Source organism: Ixodes scapularis, unplaced genomic scaffold (assembly GCF_016920785.2).
Source record: "Ixodes scapularis isolate PalLabHiFi unplaced genomic scaffold, ASM1692078v2 PGA_scaffold0__279_contigs__length_252992795, whole genome shotgun sequence".
Classification (NCBI taxonomy): domain Eukaryota; kingdom Metazoa; phylum Arthropoda; class Arachnida; order Ixodida; family Ixodidae; genus Ixodes; species Ixodes scapularis.
The window spans coordinates 207,761,585-207,782,495 of record NW_024609835.1 but is presented as its reverse complement, the minus strand read 5'-3'; the positions used below and the strand labels follow the sequence as shown (position 1 = coordinate 207,782,495).

The window sequence follows — 20,911 nt, the reverse complement described above, 5'->3', positions numbered from 1 at the left end:
AACTTGGGGTTCCTCAATTCCATGAAAGAAAAAAATTGTTTTCGTCTATGGAAGCTCACCGTGGGACGGAAGTGGTTTGTGTACCTTAGTCCTATTTATTATCGAACGGTAATACATCATATCTACTGAAAGTATTTAATGAATCATAGCAGCCGAAGCAGGTGGCATGTCGTCATCTGCTTCCAGCCAGCATCTAATTAAGAGCCTCAAGTAAAAGTGTGTTCAACTGCTAGATCAAGGCATGTGTTCATGGGCACCATTAAATTGCAAAATTTTGCTGTTGGTTACGGGAATACCGGTAGTTTTTCAACGTAAATCCGGTTAAAAACAGATGCTTGAAGATTTTATGTGAAGCATAAAATAACACTTTTCTATAGACACCATTGTTGTTCCAATAGTTTAAGCATTTTTTACACGCAGAAAACTGTATAATCCGCCATCTTTAACGCTGCCATTAAATTGCAAACACACTCCATGGTTTAAGTTGAATGCACTCTTACTTGAGGCTCTCTAGCATCTTATGACGTCAGTGGTGCCACCCGTGGTGCCACCCGTGGTACCACGGACGTCATGCACGCACGACCGTCGTTCGCGCGGTAGGCCTACCTCACTGATCTCTAATATAGGGGCCTAAAAGGCGCTTAGCCTAGCTCGGAGTCGGGCACGAGTGAAGCCATCGGAAGTTCGATGCTTGTCCCAGAAATCGAGTGTTTGCTGGGTTTTATAATGGATTCAGTTAATGTTTTGGTTCATGCTTTCTTGCATTTTTACGTGGGTTTTAATAATCCCTTTTAGGAATCAATCTTGAGAATGAGGCACTTGAACTTGGGGAGTGTACACTTAATCAACTAGAATCTCGAAATTCTCAGACATGAAATGGCTTCCAAGAAGACATCTCGGGCCTGCATGAACGCGACAAGCAGGCTCTATTGTTATAACAAAAGCAAATCAAGCGCCTTGGACACTGTTTCGACCACCGCTCGTAAGAGTGGGAAAGCCTGTCAAGCGCTCACTTCCGGGACAAGCTGCTTACTTCCGGTGGCTTTATACTTGTTCGCTCAATGCGCCATCCAACCCTTTAGTGGAGATTATTGGCCCACCTCAAAACAAACTGCCATAGACAAGAACTTTTTTTACACATAAACTCACTGATCTCCATAACAATTGTTCAATCGCGCATCCCCGCTCAGCGAGTGCGGCCACCAGACGGCAATGTTGCACGTCGAAAAATTGTGTTTTTGGAGCGTTGCCGAGGCTGGCCGCAGCGTGCTGAAAACACGTTTTCTACTTGTTCGTCGTCATTCGCCAGAAACGTTTTTTTAAAACCCTGCGTAAGCCGGATACCTGCTAATGAGAACATGTGTGAGTTTTTACGGAAGCGCAGTGCCGAGAGAAAAAAGCACAACTCGTCGAAAGCAAGTTTCGACGGTCTTGCGGCATGACCAAAGCTTCCTTGGCATGCCGAAGCGCTGAGTCTCTGTGCCTTCGCACGCTAGATTTGTGAACATATGAAGAAAAACTATTTTCCTTGTACCGAACGACACTCCAAGTACAACTCTTAGCTACCGTAGAATACCATGCATCCGCCCACTCCACATGAAGTGCCGATATCCAAATTTCTAAGATCTCAGAAAATATGCACAGTACATTTATATGTAAATTTGATGACCAGGCAAGCGCCCATTCCCCCATTTTTTTCGCGATTATCTCTAAATTATGAGTGGGCGCTTGCCTGGTATTTTACGGTAATGCAGTAGCCTACAATTGAAATAAAGTAGTGTTGTATCCTGCATGCCAAAAGATGCACAAAGGCTTGCCTAGTGTGATGCAGATGGACGCTGCGGGAAGCTCGTTGACTTGAACATTGGAGATCCGTGTTACATTCTAAAAGTAAACAATGAAGCCCCCGCACCCCCCCCCCCCCCCCCCAGTTCAACTTCAAACCATATAATTATCTGAGCATGTCTCAAAGGCAAGAAAGCACAAGTGGCTAATGTTTCCATGCATTAACATACAAAATGGAATCATCAGCGGTGAAGCTTACAAAAGAACTGCTTGTAACAGCTTCTGCAGCAAAAACATGGCTTTTGTAGCACATATTTCATTTAATTTATTTCACACTGCAAACTTAAGGACATGACGTCCCGAAACCAAGACCACACGCAACGAAAACAGCACAACCAAGCACCGGGGCAGGATACCACTAGCAGACAATAGTTGCTTGAACGACGGCAAGTTGAAGTATTCAAATAACGAACCTGCAGCAAAAAGATGTCCGAGCGTTCCTTCATGGCTGTGGTAGCGTGCCTCGAACGACTGGCGTTGGATAGCGGCTTCTGTAGAGGCATCGTAGCTGAAGACCAGTGCTGGCAGGCTCTTAATGCTCCCAACTTGAAATCCACCAAGATGGGTCCCAGGAACCACTGTTTTCCCGTGGTCGGCTCGAGAACAATCAATTTCGTGGCGTCCTGTAGTTCGTCCAGCATATGGGCCCCGTCACTGCTGGCGATGCTCAGAAGTATAATCTGCAGCAAAAAGATGCGTGAATGCTTCATCACGGCTGTGATAGCGTGTCCCCCACATTTGAGCTTTTGGAGCAGAAATTACGGTTTATCACATTGTAAAAAGCGATGCAAGAACTATAGGAATTCCCGCAGTTCCTCACAGTGTCATAAAAACTATCATAACTGCAATTATGACACACAATTATTCACAGCAAAAAGAATGCTGTTGGAAATGGGGATAGAAAGCAAAAACACAGAACTTTGGCAATGACCTCATTGCCTTTAAAGCTTGATGCAATAACTAAATCAGTCCCACCTTTGACAACTGCAAAGCAACAAAACTATTTAAACATAGCGAATAAACCACACGTCAGAACAAGCATTTTTTCCTAAAATGAAAATAATGGGAGGAAGATTCATTCATACGAGTGTTTCTCAAGTAATCGGTGCCACCGAAACAATGATTGACACTGCTCTTCCCCCCATGCAAGGTATCAATAATCGTTCCAGCCAAGGAGAAGCTACTACAAAAGGGAAACTAAGGGTTGGACACACTTCTCGGAAAGTGGCCACTTTTTGCTTGAGCATATATTTTAATAGTCGCTTTTACGTAGGCAAATATAAGCGAGTAACATGTGTGAATTTTTACGGAAGCGCAGTGCCGCAAGAGAAAGGCACAACTCGTCGAAAGCAAGTTTCGACGGTCTTGCGGCATGATCAAAGCTTCCTTGGCATGCCGAAGCGCTGAGTCTCTGTGTCTTCGCACGCTAGGATACCGATCAAGAACTGGTGCCGCGAAAATGTTTTGAAGGTGTGTCGTGCACAGATGTCTTTGCATCTTATATCGGCTAAAGAGTTCTGGAGCATCCAGATGTTCAGGCGAGTTGCTATCAATAAAGGGGGGAAAGCAATCTGTACAGTTGCTCTTATGCACTATTAACCATGGCTGTGTTCCAAATCTACTCTAATAGATCACATAGCAGCACAAATAGAGCAACGCTGTAGAGCAAGGAGGGTTTTCGAAGGCAAAAGTACAAGACGGCGAGAATGGAGATCTTTGAAGCGCGGTCCATACGGTCGTGTGCAGTCTGTTGACCAATCACAATTAGGCGAGCCGTGCTCAAACGTCAAGTGAAATTAAGTAGGTTGATAATGAGACACCGCTGATCACTGATGAGGAGCTGTTGTGCGCGGTATTCTCTGAACCGTCTAGCAAAAAAAAAAAAAAAGAAGTACTTTCCCCCCCTCTTCCGTCGCCACTTAGTTACAAATACAGTCGTCAGAGTAAAGTAAACCGCTGCTCCAGAGGCACATACGGCTACAGGCACATTGCACTCGCAAAACACATTCACACGGTGTCGATTCTTGACCGGCATCCAAGCGTGCGAAGGCATAGAGATGCAGCGCTTCGGGGTGCCAAGGAAGCTTTGAACATGCCGCGAGACCGGCAAAACTTGCTTTCGACGAGTTGTGCCTTTTTTCTGCTGCACTGCGCTTCCGTAAACATTGTCACGTGTTTTCATCCGCAAGTCTCACGTCTTACATAGTTTTAAAGAACTTCTTCGGTGAATGACGACGAACGAGTAGAAACCGTGTCTTCAGCACGCTGCCACCAGCCTCCGCAACGCTCCAAAAGCGCGCCTTCTCAACATGCAAGATTGCCGTCCGGTGGCCGCACTCGGGCTGCAGGGATCAAGCGGGGGTACGCGATCCAGCAATCGTCCTAAACATCAGTGTATAAACTAGAGAAAACACGACATGCTCTTAAATTCGGTACACGACAGCGCTCATTATGATTATTCAATGAGCGCGCTTCAGTCTTTCATGTTAAAATCCGATTTCTCCGGTTCTTACCGCGCCCGAAAGCGAAAGGGTGACGGCGCCCGAAAGCAAAAGGTACGAACAGAAGGAGTTCGGGAGAGCCCACTCAGCCCAGAGCAAACCAAACAGTCATGGCGATGAGCCCTGCGCCTGCACACGTCCATCAAGTCGAGTCTGATGCGTGGATAGGTTTCCCTCGCGCAACTGAGTCCGGAAGCTAAAGCAAAAAATATGGCGCGTTTTCTGACTCAGCCCGCGCCATTGCGTTAAGTAACGCGTCTTTGATTCCTTCTGCACTTCGGTTATCTCGCAAGGCGCATGCGAAAATGAGCGGGCTTATCTTCTTAGTCCGGTTGAATGGTGAAAGATGATCGCGGCGACGACGAAGAGTGTTGCCGCCCTTCCCGCCCGTGGTGGTTCACGCGCGAGCGAGCATGCAGACCGGGAAGTAAACATCACGTGATGGACGGCGCTCCTTGCTCGGTTGTCGTCGTCCGCGAGCTGAGTGCGCCGGCCTTTGGGTGGGTCTCCCTCCGCCGTTCGAAAGAGATTTTAGCATTGGCACGAATGGCACGTAACATGAGACATCTGCCAACAAGAAAACTATCTCTAGAGCAAACGTGGCGTGTGTTATGTGTTTTTACTTCAAAGAAAAGGGAACACAGACCTGAACTAAGAAATATGTGAAGCCGTACATTTACGGACTCGTGCCGTCATGTCGCCTCTACGGCGTTTTTTTATTTTTTTTTATTTAAGAATACTGTCAGCCTTCACTTGAAGGCTATTACAGGAGAGGTAACAACAATATATATAGTCATATCAAAAATTTGAACTCTATACATATGTACGTAATAGAAGACTGTTATACAATTTTTAATTGAAGACAACGTGAACCATATCGCCACACTTTGTAAAAAGAAGTGAAATAGAAAAAAAGGAAAAACGCCCTTCTTATTTATTGCTGGGTAAATATCTTTTCTAAAGAAGACTCGAATTGGGACATATTTGCAGAATTAATGACATAATCTGGAAGTTGGTTCCAGTCTTCAATTGTTTGCACAAAGAATGAATATTTAAAAACGTCTATCCTACTATTATACGGTTGGATTGTTTTATTGTGATTTAATCTGCGCGATCGTTTATGTGTTTCATTTAAATATAGTTCAGGTTCAATGTTTAAGTGATTGTTATACAACGCAAATAAGAACTTTAGCCGCGCTATTCTCCGTCTAGTTTCTAATGATTGAAGTCCACACTGGCTAAGCATTTCAGTCACAGAGTCTGTTCGTTTGTATTTATTAAGAATGAAACGTGCAGCCTGCCTTTGAATTTTTTCTAGTCTATTGATGTCTACTTTTTTGTTTGGACTCCATACAATGCTGGCGTACTCTAAAATAGGACGGATCATTGTCTTATAAGCTGTGATTTTGGCATTACTAGTTGCATGTTTTAACTTTCGTTTAAGAAAGCACAAACTTCGATAGGCAGAGGAGTAGACATTATCTATATGGGTGCGCCATTGCAAATCGTGTGAGATCACCACACCAAGGTATTTAAAACTGTTTACAACACTCAAATTAACATTGCCTATATTATAACAAAATTTCAAAACGCTTTTTTTGTTCGTTATATGGATATATGTCGACTTACGAAAATTTATTTGCATTTGCCAGTCCTCACACCATTGCCTTAGATTTTCCAGGTTCCTATTAAGAGCTAATTGATCATTAGTATTGTTTATGACAGAGTAAAGAAGGCAATCATCTGCAAAAAGTTTTAGTTTTACTGGTTCTGCAATATGCGTAGCTATATCATTTATATATATCAAAAACAATAATGGACCTAAGACTGAGCCCTGCGGGACTCCTGAGGTTACAGATAGAGGTGGTGATATGTTTCCATTTATCTCAACTTTTTGACTCCGATTTGACAGGTATGCTTCTATCCAGTTAACGATTTTATCACACAACCCTATCTTTTTTAATTTGAATAATAATTTTTTGTGAGGTATGCGGTCGAATGCTTTTGAAAAGTCTATACAAATTACATCGATCTGTTCCTTATTATTTACAGATAAAGAAAAATGATGAAACGTTTCAACAAGCTGCGTTACGGTTGACAAACCATTTCGAAAGCCATGCTGATGAGAGTATAACGTCTTTCGCTCCTCTAAAAAAGTAAATATATATTTTGAAATGACGTGCTCCATCACTTTACAGCAAACGCTGGTCAATGAAATAGGCCGGTAGTTTTCTATCGTAAAGCGGCTTCCTCCTTTAAACACAGGGACGACACGTGCGGATAGCCAATCTTGCGGGAGTGACTCCGTTTGTAATGATTTGTCGAAGATAATTTTTAAATAAAAAGATAGCCACTCTGCATATCGCTTTAAGAATTCATTCGGTATTTTATCCGGGCCTGTTGATTTTTTTATATCCAGTGACAATAGCTTAGCAAATATTCCGGACTGGCTTATCTCTATTTCTGGCGTACTCGTTTCAATATCAGAATGAAAGGCCTCATCGAGATTTTGTACGTCGTGGGCTGAAAAGACTGATTGGAAAAACACGTTAAACCGATCTGCCATTTCTGCACTGTCAGTAATGACCACATCGTTTTCAACAATCTGCTCGATCATTTCCCTCTTTCCTCTTAAGAAACGCCAGAATTTCTGAGGGGCAGTTTTTATAAAGTTGTGAAGAGTCACTGAAAAGAATTTCTCTTTGGCTTGTTTGAGTGATGTTTTTAATTTAATTTTTAGAGCATTTATATGTTCTTTAAATCCTTTTCTGTGCCTTTTGATTTGACGTTTTAGGTGGATAATTTCACGCGTTATCCAGGGATTTGTGCGATATGTCTTTTTAGTTTTATTGGGAACAAAGGAATTAATGCAAAAGGAAGTAGTAGTTTTAAAAAAATTCCACAGATCATCTACTGTACTTGTAATGCTTAGTTGGTCTAATGTTTCTAAGGATGTCTCTAAGTAATCTATAATACTTGTATCGTCTGCGCGAGTAAAGTCTTTAACAATTAGGGGCCTAGCAACCCTGCAATGACCCTGTCGTGGTAGTGGAATCGTAAACAAAATCATTTTATCGTCTGAAATTCCTTCTACAATTGAAATCTCGTAATCCGATATGTTTTCTGTAATAAAGACAAGGTCTAATGTTGACTGAGACTGGTCGGTGATTCTAGTGTATTCCTTGACTATTTGGGTAAGGTTGTGATTAAACGTTATGTCAATTATTTTTTCTCCGTTAAGGATATCAATGCCACCAGCTGTCAAAAGACCCCAATTTACATGGGGCAAATTAAAATCTCCAGTCATGATTACCTTGGTAGTATCATTTACATATTTGCACAAAAACTCATTCAAGCCCTCCAAAAATTCTACTGGTGCGTTTGGCGTTCTATAAACCACTCCGAAAAGGAACGTTCGACTGTAATAAGAAATTCGGCACCAAACAGTTTCATCACAGTCGCATTCAAGCACCACACAATCAATGTCATTTCTCAAACAAATAGCCACACCCCCGCCTCTGGTAGTTCTATCACACCTAACTAATTTATAATTGGGGGGAACAATGCAATCGCTTTCTATATTGGAGTTTAGCCATGTTTCTGTAATAGCTACCACATGGGGACTGTGGGCAAGAAACAAAATTTCTAGAGCTTCAATTTTATTAACCACACTTCGGGCGTTTAGGCTAATAACTCTCAATTCAGGTGGATCGTTTTCAGCCGCCCTTGCATCGCGTCAGTTGTAGGCTGCCCCACTGGGTTGAACACGACGTCGCTGGTTTAGATTAAGATCCCACACAAATGTTTCACCATTAATCTTCAGCTTGTCATGTACAAGTGATACCTTATCGCCCTTTGCTCTGTTCGATGCCGCGCTTCCCCATAATAGTTTTCTTACTTGCACTGTTTCTTTTGCGTAGTCACTACTGATACTGAGCTTAGTTCCTTTTAGTTTTCTACAGTTTTTAAATATTTCCTCTATCTCGTTGTAGTCGAAGAACTTTATGATTACCGGTCAATTCGTTTCCTCGCGCTTACGTCCAAGTCTGTGAATTCGCTCAATCGAAGTTACTGTGATGCCGAGAGTCTCCAGGAAGACATCTTTCGTTACGGTTCGCTTCAGTTCCTCAGTGCTTTCGTTGTGTTTTTCGGGTAAGCCAAATATAAGTAGATTATTTCGCCTTCCTCTATTTTCTAGGTCAATTAGCTTTTCACTTTGCTGTCTGACTGTCTGTTCTAGGTTTGCAACGACTTCCTTTAGACTATCAACTTTCACCATTTCGCTCTGAATATTTGACATTGCATTTTCCAGTTTATTAATTTTTCCGTGAATATTATGCATTTCTTGCCTAAGATTTGCTTGACCACTTTTAACTTCTTGAAGATCCTTACTCATCTGGCCCTGATTTTCCAAAATCTTTTCTAACTTCTGTTCTATTGTTAATGGTCCTGGGTTCGATTCAACGTCCCCAGAAAGCAGCAACAACATTAACCGACGCCAGCAATCACACAAAATGGCAAAACACTTTTGAGGGCACGGCACTATCACCACAAATTTGTAGCTATTTTTATAACTGTGCTGCTTGTATTGTAAACCAACCTGCAGAAGTAGTTGCGGAAATTTAGCCATGCTGGCCGTCGGGTGAGTGCCGAGCCCTCTGATGTTGGCCGGGTCTGGTCCTTGCTTTTGTAGTGGCGTGGTGGATGACGTTTCGCGCCCACGATGAAAATCCAGCCAATGGGGGCGGATGATGACTTGTTGTTGTCCGATGCTGTCCTCGGGTACCGTGAATGGCGTGTTGGATGGCGTTTCCAATAGTATCGGCATCACCTGCAGAAGTAGTTGCGGAAATTTAGCCATGCTGGCCGTCGGGTGAGTGCCGAGCCCTCTGATGTTGGCCGGGTCTGGTCCTTGCTTTTGTAGTGGCGTGGTGGATGACGTTTCGCGCCCACGATGAAAATCCAGCCAATGGGGGCGGATGATGACTTGTTGTTGTCCGATGCTGTCCTCGGGTACCGTGAATGGCGTGTTGGATGGCGTTTCCAATAGTATCGGCATCACCTGCAGAAGTAGTTGCGGAAATTTAGCCATGCTGGCCGTCGGGTGAGTGCCGAGCCCTCTGATGTTGGCCGGGTCTGGTCCTTGCTTTTGTAGTGGCGTGGTGGATGACGTTTCGCGCCCACGATGAAAATCCAGCCAATGGGGGCGGATGATGACTTGTTGTTGTCCGATGCTGTCCTCGGGTACCGTGAATGGCGTGTTGGATGGCGTTTCCAATAGTATCGGCATCACCTGCAGAAGTAGTTGCGGAAATTTAGCCATGCTGGCCGTCGGGTGAGTGCCGAGCCCTCTCCGTGTCCGTGCGCGCCTCTCACGGCGCTTTCCAGTTTTGAAAAAGGCTGTTAACTTACGGTTTTTTTTTACAGTGCAGTTCATATTTCATTTTTTTACAAATCACTTCATGCTCAGAAATTGGAAAGTAGGGTGAAATGCTCTATAGTAGCATGTTTTACAAATATTTGTTGATGGAAGTGTACAGTAAAAAAAATCAGTTAGTCTCGAGTTTGTATCTGGCAACATGAAATCAAAATATACTGAAAATGTTTGACAAATATTAATGAGATGCTGCTAGAACCTGTCACATGACCATGTCAACCTGAGTAAAATATTCATTTGGGAATATGGTGACATGCACAAAAACACACACATAAAGAGGCAAATCCCATAATAAACCAGTCCGAGACATCCCCTACAAAAACGGCCTATGGTCGTTTATGGGAAATTCAATGGCAGGCTATCACCCCCCGTAGCTTTGCTTGGTGGGCCTTAAAAATTTATAGATACAGCTACAGCCAGCTATAGGAAGTATTCACTGGCGGCCATAGATGTGTGCACGACTGCTAAGCGCGTACTGATGACGAGCTTCCACAGTTCTTTTGTCACGTGCATTCCGCACCCTCAATATTGCCGGTCTTAGTAGCCTACTAATGTGGGCTCGTTCTGAGCATGCGCTCTAAACAGCACCCACAAATATGGCGCCCAGTGACTGCTCCTTACGAAAAAGTTTAGGGCCCTGTGTCTAAAGACTCAGGGCTACGTTTCAATAACAACAACAACAACAATAATAATAATAATAATAATCGTAATAATAATAATACTATTCAATAAGTTAGTGTTTTAACAGTGTCCAGGACATCCAATTGTTCTTCTTGCGGGCGCAGTGCAATAGAACGCACAAACAGACGCTTGCACGCAAGCAGTCGCACTCATACACGCGCGCGCGCAAATACGCACGCATGCACACGCGCAAACCCACACCCGCGCGCAGACGCACACGCACGCACAACCAGAGACGCACACACGCATGCACGCGGACGCATCCACACGCGCGCGCACAAACACGCACGCGCATGCACGCACACAGGCGCAGACAATTACGACGAAGGAAACGTTGCTTAAAGGGATACTACAATGAAATTTCGACGCTAATTTTTTGGTCGATATGTGTTCAAAAGAGCAGTTTCACATGGAACATACCAATATCTTGTTAAAAAAGACACGAAAAGGAATTTTAAAACGAATTAAACGATTAGCAAAGAGCACCTGGTGGATGTCGCTAACGCCTCGTTTGTAATGCTCGTCTAGGAACCTTGACAGCTGGTGACGGAGGTTGTCTCGTCCCCGGCCACGACGAAAGAAGGGGGAAAGGAAGACCTCCCCTCTTCCCGAGAATCCCTTTTGTGTGTCGCAGAAGTCGCTATTGTCCCCCTAGAAGATTATAGAAGATTAACCCGTCACTCAAAATTCGTACAAAAGCAGCCGCTCCGGTGGCTGGAAAGACTAGGCCATCCTCTCGACGTCAGCCTCGCCGTAGCTTTGCTCGTCTTGAGACGACCTACGTCACGATTGCGTTGGATGTCACGTGCTCTAAGCTGGGCCTTCTCCGAGCGCTTGCCAGAGTGGGCCGTTTATAGCGAAAAATACAGCCACCAGGCTCAAAATACAAACGTGCGATTGTCATTTACGGATATTGTGGATCATAATCAACCTATTTTTAAACACGACGGGAATATTTCAAATTTCGTTGAAGTATCCCTTTAAGTTAGTTGCGGTTTCGGTTTACACAAAAAAAGAAACAACCTAAAGTTAAAATAAATCCTAAGATTTACTCAGTTTTTGTAATGTTTTACATTATTATTTTAAGGACATTCTTATTGTTACTAAGATAATAATAATTTGCTTAGTATCGTTCTAAAAAAATTAACAATAAAGAAAAAAGAAAAGAGACTCTTGAAGACTGCGCAAGACCATCGCTATTGCAATCAGCTTCCGTTGGGCTCGGTCAACGTTGGCTCGGTTGAATGGTCGTTGAAGTTCCAGAGGCTTCGGAAATCTCCTTCTTTTTACGTTTTAGCCGTTTTAGGGGGTATTTTAGATATCTTCCTTACGAATACCGTGTTCAAGAATAGCAATCGATGACTGAGAGCTGGGAGACGCTGCGTCTTGCCAACGTCCGTAAGTTCAGAACCGCCCATGCACGACTCGTGCAAAAGCCGGTAAGCAACTTTCTTTTGTTTCTGCAAAGTGGGCTGCTGTTTCAAACTTTGTCGTGTACCGTGTGCTTGCTAAGCTATGCTTGATTCTAACTATGCTTCTGCCCTATGTTATTTCGTTATTTGAAAAGAGCGTATCATCTTCAAAACCTGTGCCTCGCCCCACAGTGTGAGAAAGATTCCCGTGCGGCGGAACCGTGGGCATGTTCTGGGCGCCGTCGTGCGGCGCTCGTCCGACGACGCTTGTGCGGAGCGTTCAAGTGCCGTCATACGGCAGTTCAAGCATTCAGTCGCCGTCCCAAAGTGTTAATCACAGGTCATGCTAGTTCTGACGTCTTGTCCTAACAGCCGCTCGCCACCTATTTGTTTCATAAAGCGGGAGCGAGAAAAGCGTTAAAAGAGCGAGCATGCGGCATGATTTTTTGCATAAGCTAATGCCTGTGCCGTAGAGACGCGCGGTCTCTTCGTCATATTTCCGAGGGTAAAACCGCTAAAAACAACGGACAAACAACGCCCTGTGTTGTTTGTTTCTTTTACTTGTCTGTGGTTTTAGAGCTTTTACCCTCGGAAATTAGGTCTCTTCTCGTTTACCGAACCGGCACACTTTTTAAGTTTACGATTGTGTGATGCAAAAAATAAAAGGAGTTTAGATGTCATGTTTTTTAGTAGTGGCGAAAGCCCTTACAAAAATTTATGCTGTGTTCCAAAATATACTCCATCCGACGCCAGAGCAAAGCTGTCGTATTGTGGCGTTTCAAAACTTACTCGCGCTTACTCGATGACGTCATACCTCGCGTTCTAGAAGCGGGTTGTTTACTCCCGAGTAATTACTGGCGCTACCCTCCTCAATGGGAGGGTAACGTCGCATCAAATCAAGTCTGTGGCCTGATCTCTTCGCCGTCTGCTAGTCGTCTACCTGCTGAGCCAACCGCCGTCAAAGCTATTTTGCTCCTTTGAATTTGGTGGCTGACGTTCGAAATGACAAAAAATTAGGTGCAGCCATTTATTTGTGGTTATTTAGATTTGCTCTTTTCAACGCAGAAATTGACTGTACACCACATCTAGACCGTGCACCTTCCCCAGGAAGGTGTACCTATTGTTATTATTAGAGTGCAAGCGTAAACAGGAACTTCTCTACATCCTCCTCCTGGGCGTTGGAGGGAACTCCGTTAACTTACGTTCAACGCCGAAAATGCTTGAATGCAGTAGGGGATGTGGAAGTATTTGTTTTCTTTTCAAAGTGTGTATTAGGAGAAAATAACGCTCGTAAAGCAGTGATATGATTGGTCATCAACCCTACACCATCTATTTCCCTAAGAAATTGCCAATTACGGCTTGGAAATTCTGTCTGTGATTTTGTAATCATACACTCGTGAAAGCGAAAGTAAGTTATATATCACTGTATAGAAAGCCCCCTTTGCTGTACAGCTACACCATGTAAAGTAAATTTCTCCAAATTACGACGCGGTGGAACGTATACGATTAGGTTACCTGGACTAAACTTACAGCGATCGCACTGATTAATAAAAACTAAATTTTTGATGTCTACCTTAAAGAAGCAAGTCATTTTGATCGCAATATACAGCCCAAAATGAAGGCGGTTAATAGTATCGTGTCCTTGAGTGTTTTTTCATAATCAAAAGAGAGCTGCTATTTCCCGCCATTGCTGCTGTTTTCCTATTCCCGTATTTTGTGTAATGGTAAATTCGAGAACTCTGTGGTATGTTCGAGACCTCTGTTGCATGTTCAGGGTCAAAATGTTCTACGCGCTGAACCGCCTACACCAACTGTTCCAGAAACACACCTGTGTACAAAAGGGGTTGCGCGTGTTGAGCCGGAGTCACTCTTGCCCCAGCGTTCGATCCTGCTGTGACGCCACTATCGACGCCCGCGACGTTCTAGTGTAATCTGTTTCTTGTTTGTTTTGGGAAAAAATTTGTCCCTGTAAACGTTTATTTATTCCTGTTTATTTATTGTTGTTTTGAGCAAAAATTCGTCCCATCATACGTTTATTTATCCTTGTTTATTTATTGTTATTTTGGTCACCATCCGTGACAATATTGTAAGTTCGTGCTGTTGCTCTGCTCATGTGTTATGCTGTATATGTACATGCTCTTCTCTGGCTATGCTGTTATGTGGCGTGCTACTTAGTCATGGTCTCTAGGGTAACGTTTTTTGAAGACAATTTTTGTTTAGGGGTTTCCCGTACTGAACAAAAGTGTAATCATAGTTATTTACACATTTTATTCTAACATTTGAAACAAAAACCTATTTGTGATCAAGAAAAAATTGTGTTATTTCTTCAGTTACATTTCTATACGTGCGAGAAAAATCAAGTTTTCACAGGTTATACTAAATTAATAGGCGTCTTTTCAGACCCCACCCCCAAACAAATATAAAAATGTAGTAGTCAGGTTTTGTGTAGTATTCAATATAGAGAACAATTTTCGGAATATTCGAAGGCCGGAATACGCCTAATTATCTTTATGCTTCATGCACGAGTGCGTCATAGTTTCCGAATTTTAACATTTATGTGGATGTATCTTTGTATGTGTATTCTCATATCGGACGCTTTATCTTTGCCCTCGCGACTAGCAACCCGTATATAAATTATAGAGATTCGTTTTATTGTTTTTAAAATACAAAATTTTCCAACACTTTTTTTTTATCGGAAGAGCAGTTTTTGTGAGATCCATTATTCTCTGCTTAGTTCTGGAGATGCTGCAATAATTTTTATATTGAACACCAAGGGATTTCCAATTTGCAGAGTTGATTAATTTACCACTACTGTGAGAGGCCTTCTCGATTTTAAGAAGCAGCACACATCAAAGGCATGCCAGTCTTTTTGTGTCTTTTTAGTGACGTTCAATTAGAGCCCTCACAAATCATTATGTCTTACGACCTCTTTGTGTTCAATTATTTATCGTTCATTATATTTCGACATGCCTTTTTATCTGTTCTGAAAATCGTTTCAAACAATAAAATAGACTCACTAGAAAGCAATGCATGAAGAATCGCTAAAGTTGTAGCAACCGAGTCGCGGTGCCATCTTGATGCTCATAGCCACACGGGCGCCGTTAGCGACGGTTACGATTCTGAAATTCAATTTTGTGATCGACAGATACGGTGGATTGAGATGATCGAAGTAATTATTTGTTTTGCTGTTAATAGTTGTAGCAAGCAGAAAGACGGAAGGCACTTCTTGCGTCTTTTGTCGGGCAATGCGTGGCAAAATGCTCGTGAACCCTGGCAACTATATTTCTACGCCACATGACGGCTGAAGTGTGGTGAGTCTACCTCCTTGAGAATTGAGGTGCTGTAGGTATACCCATCGCATTTAAAAACCAGTCACAAATATAAAGGAGAACATCGTCCATGAAAAATGGCAAAAAAAAAAGTTGGAGCCACTTTTTTTTTCTTGGGCAACGTGACATTACACGTAGAACGTATAGAACGTGTCTCATTCAGCGGGTTGCTGAATGTTTAAGCCCGGTGGCTGACCTTGTTGTTTTCGACATGGTCACGTTATGGCGGTACTCATGGTACAGCGGTCGGTACCATGGCTTTTCGCTTTTATTGCTCGGGCACCCAAACGACAGCAGCCATTAGTTGAGGCCGCATTGAACGAAACTCGCCGGGAGAATAACGTAAGCGGTTACGCCGTGTTGGCTTCCACGAACGCTGCAGCATGACGGTGACACGTTGCCCGTTACGCCAGCGAGCAAAGTGTATGTCGGTCGCGGCGCCTTTGCCTTGGAGAACTTTAAAAAAAATTATAATGCTCTCAGTCGAAAAACACTAGTGTGTCCAGCCTGTTCAAAACGTTTCGATGTGAGACTAACAGGTTCTGACAAAGATTGTTTTGGGAAATTGAATTGCAAAACAAACCAACTTTTAATGTCCATCTATCCTCTAAGTCGTGGACTTTAAATAGGCTTCTTTTATGGAGTGCGGAGTGTTTATACGCCACGAGATACATTTGTCCCTGTCCAAACAATGTAAAACAGCGTATTACAATTATGGTGCGTAAAATAAATTTCATCAATTTATGCCAAACAAAATATATATATATTTTTTTAATCTGGAGATTGAGAAACGGAAACAAATGGTACACTAAATAACTTTGTAGCGTTCATGCATCGTGCAAAGACGTTAAAGTTTCTTTCGGTTTAAGTAGGTTGTCTATACAATTGAACCTAAACTCAGATTGAGAGGAATCCAGGATATGATTCCTACTATACATAAGTCAATTTTGATTACGACAACAGTTTGTTCTTATATTTTTTTTTTAAAGTCATTAAAGACGGAATGACGACGTTCGATCGACATGACACACGGAAAAGCTTAAGATTATTTTAATAATATCCATCAACGCTAATTTTATGATTGGCATTTCTCTCCAAGACGTTAAATATGCATATAACCTAACTCCGAACGATGAAGCACTATCGCTGAAAACTTTTTCGCAAACAAAGCAAACATAACACTAACTTGATGATGTTGGGAAAAAAAAACAAAAACGGGGAGCACGGAATTTAAATTACGTACGGCGCACTTAAACCAGCCTCACTTTCAAACAGCACACAAAGTGCGCTCATCATATTATGGACATTCCGTCTTTGTAAGTATGATAAAGCTGGTGTAAATATTTTATTAAATTTTATTGAGCTACGCTGTTCCCCAGGCATCTATCCTTTCCGAAGTTTCGCTCTAAGCACCTTTGCCGCAAAGGTATGTGCAGCAATAAAGAAAGAAAAGCACAGCTAGTTAGTATGATTTAAGCCAATCTCCTAGTTTAGGGCTCGATTCCCGTCGGCGTGTCTTTCTTGTATTCCTTCTAAATTTGTTCTATTTTCTCATATAAATTACATGACTTTAAAATTTGTGTGATGCGCGTAAGTGTCGATGGAATCGTCAATTTTTCATGATAGTCGTCTGGAAAAAATATCTGTGTTAAGAATTTAGCGAATATAAAACTAAAAAAAAAAGCGAACTTTCTTCTGTAATTAAAACAAACATAAGTTGTATGTCTTAAGACTCGTCCCTCCCTCATCGCGCAGTTTGTAGCTTCTTTCTGTTGACGTTCAATGCTCACAAAGGGTTTTTAGGCCAGAGGGTACGATAACTTCCCGTTTTATCTGGGACGCTACGGAAGACGTACGAAGGGTGAAAATGCGCCTGGGCTGGCAGGCTTTGAAATCCGTGCCTCCGCTTGGGAGCCGCGAGCTCTGCCAACCAGGCCCCGCACGCGACAATATGAGCCTCAAAAGCCCACCAGGCTTCTCCGTTGCATACTTGGAGGTTTATCAAGAACCTATGGCTGAGAATGGGATTGAAACACAAAAGTTAGGCTCCAGACTTCTAGCTGGAGAAAAAACTTCTGACGTACTGCAGGCGCAGCAAAGTGCCAACGTTAGTGTGAAGTATATGTTGACTCGTGTGGCCTTTCAGCATTGCCTATTGCTTCTGTATCCCGTAAATGACAATATGCTGATTTAGTGGGCGCGCCTGTTTGTGCTAGCAGTAAATGCAAACGGAATGCAGGCAGAGCAATAACTAAACGCTAAAGGTGGGATTAGACACACACGCACAACCTATGACAATCACAATAAACATTTATAGTTGTAGTTGTAGCTATTTATTACAGGCCCCGCGGCACGGAAAACGGAACTGGGGCGCCATAAATTTGCATAAAGCTTTTTATTTATATATATATATTGAAACGGGCCCGCTAACTACTTGGTCAGCTGCCCATGCAAGAATAAAATTATTACACGTAAACCTATGACTTCACTTGATCTCCGTGTTAGTTGCTGCCATGCAAATTGAACCCTAATTTCTGATTGGTAAAAATATTTGATAAAGGTTGTGTATAGTTTCATTTTCTTTTGTACATGAACGCTTCTCAAGTGCTTCATAAAATTTCAATGTTTTGTGTAACTCAACCACTGACTGGTAATGCTTTTTTGCACCACAACTCAGTATTCATCGCTGTGGTGTAGGTTTTCGGTTGATATTTAAATGGTTTGGAATATATTTTATGGGCAAACGCTTCAGTCACTATACGTGGTTATGTTTCGTGTATTGTTTCGTCTGGCCATGAGTATTCTTTTTTGGGCCACCGGTATCTATTTTTCAGCCAAAACAAAATATTTTTCACGTATAGTGCTTCTCGGTGGTCATGATCTTTAGCAGGTTTGTGAAGGAATTCCGAATATAAATTCTAGATTTACTGAAAATCTTAGACTTTAATCTACCCATCTGTATTTCCACTTCGTATCTCATAGAAAAATAACACACACCAAGATGCGTGTTACAAAACTAGTTTTAATGAACCATTTGTCACATCCAGACAAAGTCCCTTCAATATCTGGGTGTCGCCAAAATACCTACATCAACCATCCTCATGTTTTTCATGATCTCGTATCAAGGCCCTCTGAATGACTCTCCCTGTGCTAATACTTCAGGTTCTCGCTATTTCTCTATGCCGCAGACCAAACGATGTGTTGTAATAATTAATTATACAAACGGCTACGTTGGGTGGCACTTTGGTAAAACGCGTAGCTAGTCTAAACCACACATGGCTACATGTTTATTTTTATTTTAATGTCCCATTCTTGAAATGCAACATCCTTGCGTCTCTTGTTTCCTTTTCTTTTTTCGCTACGTATACTACCTTGTTACGGTGTTTTGTAAGCGAAGCATGTCGAAGAGCACAGCAATGGAAAGCAGGACTTACCTTTATGCGCATATAAAGCAACTTTCACAACATGAGGTGTATTTCAATTAGAGCACGAATATCCAATTAAATATTAACTACCGGTCCTTGTCACTAAGAGATAATGTACATTAATAATGATTGTCGCAACACTGTATCGTCGCATGCTAGGCCATGTTGTCGGCATTAGCTATCTAAATATGCTCGTCACGTGGTGGTAAACAAAGCCATGCAGTATCATTGCATCGCTAATAACCAGAGACAACTAAAAATCAATTACTCTGCGGAGTCCCTTGTATTTACCGTGTTTGCCACACGTGAAGAACACCAACTTGCATAAATCGCTCCAAACAATTTCGTATTGAAAGAAAAAGCTTGAAATGATTATTTAGAATAAAAGACACTGAAGTCATGCACTTAAAATAGGTTTTCATTTGTGCTGCATAGAAGGCGATATCATATCAAGCCCTGAATTGGCCGTTACATTCCTTGTGGCATGTGAATTTTTAACTGTTTTTTTTTTTGCTAATATGACTATATTGTCGTAGTTAAGACATCGAATTCGACATTCGTTTGACATATGGCTCTTCCGAAAGTGAAACTCTAGAAAAAATGCATATTGCAGGATTTGTTCCACATTGGTCTTCAAGCCAGTATGCTTGGTGCTATCCATAGTCACCTCCGGGAGCGCGCTTTTCCTGTGAAGCGTGGGGCAATTATTTCTAGAGAATTCTCGCAAAACAGTGAAGTCGCACAAGGTGGTGTGCCTAGCGTCACATTTTTATCGTAAAAATGAATTCAATTGCTCGTATTATATCCCCATTTGTTCAGTACTCACCGTATGTTCATGATGTACAAATTTCAGTCACATCTTGTTATCCGTCCATTTGTGAACGTCGACTTCAACTTGCAATCAACAATTATGTCAAAAGCGCAAATATCAAAGGTTTTAGGTTACCTCCTCAGTAAATGGTTTGTGTGTGCTTCTTCCTTCGTCGCGAAATTTCACTAGAGCCTTTTTTGATTATGTATAAAGTTCCTATTACACTAAAGAACGAGCACAAGTCTTTAGGTCTTGTATTTCACTCTAGAACGACTTTCATTCCACATGTTAAGAGCCTCAGAATGAAATGTGTGAAATCACTTAATATACTAAAGATGTTGTAGCACGTGCCCTGGAGGCTGATCGGTGTTTTTTATTGCGCATCTAGCGTTTGGTCGTACGCTCCCGACTTGATTATGGCTGTATTGTGTACGGCTCCGCGCTGACATTGGTTCTCAAGATGCTGGATGCCATCATCATCAGGGGCTCCGACCAGTCAGAGTTCCCCGCATTTTCAGATCCTCCTCCTACCTATCGTCTGCAAAAAACGGAGATATTGATGGTGTGAAATGCACATTGCGGATCACTGTGGACGCTTTAAAGGGGTTACGAAACGATATCGTGTTGAGATGTTCATGACTTAGCAGAGGCGTACTGGTCCTACCTGGCCCAAGTATATTCGTACAGACCGCCGCTGATTCAAACGCTTCTTCTGCCGCGGTGAAATTTCTAGGATAAAAGGGGACTGTTTATTTCAGTCTTGCTTTTGCAAAGCTTGATGTCGTAATTGTGTGATAGAAATCACCCACCTGATGACAATCGAGCGCGGCTCATAGATTGGACACGAGAACTGCGTGAGCACTCGACTTCGGCTCGTAACAATCAATGACTCGGCGGAAACTTGGGTAATGGCTCGTGTCCAAACACTGCGGTGATTAGAACAGCCGAATTCTAATAATGCCTGGAACCAACGTTACTAAAACACTCAGTTGGGAAACTCCCATAGAGACAGCCCTAAAAATATGGCCCCAATCTGTCTCCGAGCACCGAGCTAATGACGAACACAACGCCACCATTTCTCCTGCAGCGGCCACTCGAGAAACTGCACGTGACTTCTATTTTTGGCTTTGACAGGGGTGAACCCCCGTCTCCCCGGCGGACGCGCCGCGTTGAACTACTGAAGTTAAAATGCACCTAGGTCGGGACGCGCTACCTGAAAGGCCCGCTGAGGCATGGTTTTATAAAAACAATATTAATTGTTCCGCAAAACCTTGCGAACTAAAGATGATAAAAACATCGCGCGCCCATCATTTGGTACTAAACTCCAATAAATTTCATACAAAAAGAGTCTTTTCCGTTTGTTTTTACGCAAAAAACAGGCTTTCAAAAAGCTCGAGGTGACCATAGTACAGACAAACGAAAAAGAGTGGCGCTGTTGTCGCGTTTAGCTCGGTCTCGGTGGACGCCAGC

The 20,911-nt window shown here is 42.6% G+C and overlaps 1 pseudogene; it reads right to left on the bottom strand.

Annotated features, from left to right (window-relative positions):
• Positions 1 to 8,082: 8,082 nt before the first annotated feature.
• LOC120842046 lies at positions 8,083 to 9,675 on the bottom strand (annotated as a pseudogene).
• Positions 9,676 to 20,911: the final 11,236 nt, after the last annotated feature.